Raw genomic sequence first — 6,092 nt, 5'->3', positions numbered from 1 at the left:
AGAGAAAGAGAGAGAGAGAGAGAAAGAGAGAGAGAGAAAGAGAGAGAGAAAGAGAGAGAGAGAAAGAGAGAGAGAAAGAGAGAGAGGGAGTAGTAGTAGTAGTAGTAGTAGTAGTAGTAGTAGTAGTAGTAGTAGTAGTAGTAGTAGAGAGCATGATGTCCTAAAAGAAGATCTGTAACATAAGGAGGAACTTTAGTGTTGGAAAAAGGGGGTATTACAACATTTTCAGAAACCAGCTTCGTAAATGAAGGTCATTTTACAGAAAAGTGGCTATACTTCGTACTGGAGTGGCAAATGCGAGGAGTATAAGAAGGAGTTTAGTGTGGCTTTTGCAGTGAAATCATCCTACGTATCAGGTCTGTTAAATCTTATTAAGTCTGTACGTCAAAGGTGTCTCAGAGGAAACTGTCTGATTTATTGTTCACAAGAATTTCAACAAACAATATCGCCATTGTTTAGATGTTGTCGCTTAAAAAACATGGCTGCCAAACATTGTTTGTGCATACAATGACTGCTTTGTCACTGTTTGTTTACTTGTTCAATATATTATAGCAGGTATATATGTTTATGTACCGATGTTATTAACACTCACTTCCATATATAATCTACAAGCAGACACTGCTGTTAATGTATACACCTGAACACAGGTGGCCAAGTGTATATGAATAAAAGGAGTGCGCTGAGAGGCGGGGAGGGTTTCGTGTCGAGTTATGATTAAATTTTATAAGAAATAGCTCTAAAAATAGTTTAGCGCTCTAAACTATCTCGAATTAAATACATAATGCACAGATATATCAACAGCTACATCAGTTTCTATCGAAACTGATGTAGCTGTTGATATCGATATGAAAATATTTTCAATGTTGGCATTTAGTTTGGTTGTTTGTTTTTTTCTTCTCAATATTTTCATCACCATGACATCGCAATAGCAGGAGACTTTAATTGGTTTCTGCTAAGATGAGAACAACTCAGCTAGCTTGAAATCAGAGATGTGTCTGCGAGCCAGATAAGTTAAGTACAAAGAAGTCTGTTAGTCGCAGGATTAGAGTTATTTAATTACTTCATTGTATTAGCACCAATTTTCTTCGATTGTTTGTGTCAGTTTTTTTAGGTTTCCCATGTGAGGTGTCCATAGCAGTTACTCTGATTTTTTAAAACTAAATATTAAAAACAATGACAACACGAAATAAATACTGAAGCAATGCGTGTCTCCTACTTGATTCAACTAAAAATATTCACTGCTAAGTTCTAGAAAGACTGGTTGGTATAGCGTGAAAAAGATGTGCTGATTATTCTGGGGTTTTTTACAATACAAAATATCGACTTTTCTAGTATTCTTCAGATTGGAATATAAATTATTTTCAATGATTCTTCAACAAATAATTGCATCATTTAACCATGTTTTTAATAAGTTATTTTGAAGAAATATATATTCTGAGTATGATGATATAGTCAGTTGATCGACGGAAGTATTTGGGTTTCGTTTCTCGGCATCTGCACGCGGCAAATCTCCTGAAAACGAAGCACAATCTTTTATTTTTCACTTGTTTAAGTCATTGAACTGCGGCCATGCTGAGGCACCGCCTTGAACGATTTTAGTTGAACGAATCGACACCAGTATATTTTTTCAGCATTGTACTTATTCAATCCGTCTCTTTCATCGAACCGCTAAGTTACGGAGACGTAAACACATACATAATCACAAAGATATACACACAAATAGGTATGCACATATACGACAGGCTTCTTTCCGTTTCCGTCTGCAATTATAGTAAGCAGTTACCTCTAAGTGGTTATTCTTCTGGCTAGAAAGAGTAGCTAAATCTTCCTCCTATCATCTTAAAAATGGGTGTATACTTTGATTAATGTAGTTCTTAGTATTCTGTTTTTGAAACAAAGCGGGTATGATGACAAGTGGAATGTTTTCATCCATAAATAATATGAATTTAAATATATTAGCGGCCTCCGATTTCACTAATAATTACTTCATTAACCTTGGACGCATTAATTGTAGAGTCATTCTCAGTTTGATACGAACTCGGAACGTGACAAACTACCGCAAGACTTTTTGTGTGTAGAACTCACTTCATGTACCGCTCTAATCTTAGAACGTGACAAATCCTAAATCTCGCGAAGGACAATACTTATTTCTCTGCTAAAGGTTTAACTATGAAAGCCAAACATAATCATGTAAAAGCACAAATATTAAAATTTTAAATAATGTTAAGAGAAAATTTCATTCTCTGTGAAATCTGTAATTTATAAAGAGAAAATAGCTTCAGGCGAAAAACACCATCATTTGAAAATATCTGACAAAATTTCTTGTGCAAAACATTTTTTATTTTTATGTCCTTTTATGAACGTTATCTGATTGGAGGAGGGATTAGTCATTCGAGGTGTTAGAAATAATAGTCAAATCTCTCTGAAAACGCAGCATACAGTTTGAAGTTATAGAGATGTAAATCTTATATAGATAAAAGGAAGCCGAGATGTCCGAGGTGTGGCGTCTTTGATCATAAATTCATTGACTCAGGGCTGACATGGAGTTAAGTCACAAAAACAACAGAATGACTTTACTTCTTTTGCATTCCGCCAGAAACGGTTGTAGTCCTCGTGCCTCGCTTGCCAACAATTGGTGCAAGAAGATACAAACTCAAACAATAATGATATGTATGTATGTGTGTGTGTGTGTATGTATTTCTTGGTATGTACATATATACAGAGAGAGTGAGCACATAATATATACAAACCTACCGCACATAAATACACACACTCGTACACACACATGTATATATATATATACACACACACACACATGCACATACGTATGCCCCCACACACACTCATGCGCACACAAAACACACACACATCACCTCATCCCTCTCTCTCTCTCTCTCACATACACACACACACACACGCACACACATAATTCTACACTCGCTCATACTCACATACGTACACACAGCCAAATCCACGCACACATTTTTATTCTCTCACCACCGAATGGAACGTCAGCCACTAACATGGTCGTTGATTCACACCCTTATACATACATCACTCACATAAACACTAACACACACGCACACAAATACTATCTCACACACACACACACACACTGTGGTCATATTCACACTCCCTTGGCCTCCTAAACCACTTTCCCTATCCCTTTCCACTTCCGGTCACTTCATCCATGTAATTATACACTTGCTGTTAGTGATAGTTTTCTTTCTCTGGACCTTTTTGTTTTCCTCTCTGAAGAAGAGTTAAACCTCGAAACGTCAAAAATCGTCTCTTTTTTTCCACTTTTACCGAGCGACAAAGTGATTCATTCCATGCGCTTGTTGTTTCGTTATTGTTGTTCTTAATATTTCATTATTCGATTTGATCATGTGTGTGTGTGTGTGTGTGTGTGTGTGTGTGTGTGTGTGTGTGTGTGTGTGTGTGTGTGTGTGTGGGTGTGTGTGTGTGTGTGTGTGTGTATTGTACAGATTTCTCAAAGATACAGCAGCTGATTCAGAAGATCAGCATTAATAACTGGAGAGAAAATGATAGCAAATATTAAATCCAGTAAGAAGATTTCCAAGTGTCAGCTGATAGGATTAACAGATTTTGACCTCACAACAATCGACAAGAAAATACATTTCTTCAAGTAACACCAACTCCAAATATTCAAAGACTAATTCTTCCTCTCTAGTCTCCACAAAGCTGTCTAAGTGTGTGTATGTATGTGAGTGTAGACGCATGTTTGAGTGCGCTCGCGCGTGTGTGTGCCTGCTGTGTGCCTGTTGTGTGTGGGAGTATGTAGCATTGAGATTAAGGTGTAACGATTGCAAGATCGCCATTTCGATTCCCGGACAAAACGTTATGTTTCACGTTGTTCTCCGATCACTTCCACATCTGACGTGTCGCGCACTGAGCAGTTTCACGCTCCTTGTTCATTTGATAGCGGTCTGATAGCGGGAGCGGACTAACATACATTGCTCATATATCTACTGAGAGATAGATGAATAATTAAGTACACACATATATATCTATCGATATAATGCATGTAGATAGATAGATAGATAGATAGATAGATAGATAGATAGATAGATAGATAGATAGATGAAAGCACGATTTATTCGTGATCGGAAGCGTTCGTAAACCGAGGAACTACTGTATTTAATAAATATGAGAAAGACAGGAGATAAAGTACGATGTATTAGTGATCAGGGTTGGTCGAAAACCGAGGTTCTACAATATATATATAGAGAGGGAGATATGTAATACTGTCCATTTCGCTGTGTGTGTGTGTGTGTGTGTGTGTGTGTGTGTGTGTGTGTGTGTGTGTGTGTGTTCTTTTATTATTTTATTTGTTTCAGCAATTTTTGTTTGCGGTCATGCCGGAGCACCACCTTGAATGGTTTAGTCGAACAAATCAACCCCAGGACTTATTTTTTAAAGACTAGTACTTATTCTATCGACCTTTTTTGCCGAACCGCTTGGCTACGGGGACATAAACAAACCAACACCAGTTTCAAGTGGTGGAGGAGGACACACACAGATATATATTGGGTCATCCCATAAATAATGCGGTTATTTATTTTTCAAAATTAAGATAAATACACATCCTTTTTAATCTAAAATATACTCTCCTTCATTTTCTACAATGCTCCTCTATCTATCTGTTAGTCTTGCAAGGCCCCCTCTTCTAAAATCCAATTGCTCTTGACGAAAAATACTGGAGTACTGTTCTGACAACATCTGCATATTTCATATTTTTTCCGTCCAAATCACTTTGAAGACTGCGGAATAAATGACAATCAGATGGGGCAATGCCCGGCGATTATGGTGGGTGGGGCATCGATTCCCATTCAATGTGATCCGGCCTTTGGAATGTCATCCTCACTATATGTAGCCAAGCATTATCCTGATGGAAGAACACCACTCGTCTTCAAGTTAAAGAAGCTCATTTTTCTTCTAGCGCTGACTTAATCCGCTCAAGCTGCTCGCAGCAGATTTCCTTTGTCATTGTTTGATTTGGGTTCAAACTGGACTACACCTTTCATATCCCGCCAAAAAAATAACAACACAAAACGTAGGTGAAGACCTTCTTTAGCTTTCCCTACCCACTGCCTTCAGTGTTTGACATTTTTATAGAGAACACATTTCCCGTCACCCGTCACTATTTGGTCCAAAAAACGGTTCATTCGTGAGACGTGGCAGCAAAGAAGAGCACACATTCAATCTCTGCGCTCGGAAAGTTTGTAAGGAACCCATTGACACAATTTGTTGACTTTTCTGATGGCACGCCAGTGTCGATGAACGGTTCAATGACCAAATCTCTGCTAGTTCCTCAACAGTTACAATGAGATTTTGTTCCACCAGGGTTTACAGATCTTCCAGGACGAGGCTCATCTTCTAGGCTGTAGTTTCCAGCTCAGAATTTCTGGAACCACCTTTGACACTGGCTTACGCTTATTGTCCGATCCCGATATACTGCGTAAATATTCCACACACTTTCCGTTGCGTTTTTGATTATATTGAACTCATAAAGCAAAATATGCCGAATATGCTTCTTTGTCATTTCCATTATAGCTTTGAAAAAGAACTGTTAAAATCGAACTGCAGTCTTCAAAAATTGCACAAAGAATAAGTCATGGTAAAATTACTACCTGCGTTTATAACAAATTGATGCAGGTAGTTTGTCCTGTATCCCTCCGACTTTTAGTTCATGCAATTGCAAAACCTCGAATTATTTATGGGATGACCCAATACATGCATGCACATATACAGCAGCGGTATAAGGGCCAGTAAGAACATGTGTAATGAAATAGTTATAGAAAATTAACAAGTTGAGACTAGTTATTTTGCACATATTTAGGTATATCTAATATGTATTTTACGTGAAAATTCCAAGTGAGTGGAATAAATATTTTGTAAGTAATTAGGAAATAAAAAATCTTCCAAATTACAGCTTAACTAAAAACTAAGGACCACTTACCCGAGGTATCTGTTGTTTAGAAACTTCGTATGATCTTTCATTATTGGAACATTCAACTGTCAACATAGCGGCTTGTGAGAGACGACCTGTTATATATATATATATATAT

This window comes from Octopus bimaculoides, chromosome 3 (genome assembly GCF_001194135.2).
Source record: "Octopus bimaculoides isolate UCB-OBI-ISO-001 chromosome 3, ASM119413v2, whole genome shotgun sequence".
Classification (NCBI taxonomy): domain Eukaryota; kingdom Metazoa; phylum Mollusca; class Cephalopoda; order Octopoda; family Octopodidae; genus Octopus; species Octopus bimaculoides.
The sequence above is the reverse complement of the archived record's forward strand: the minus strand, read 5'-3'. Positions refer to the sequence as shown.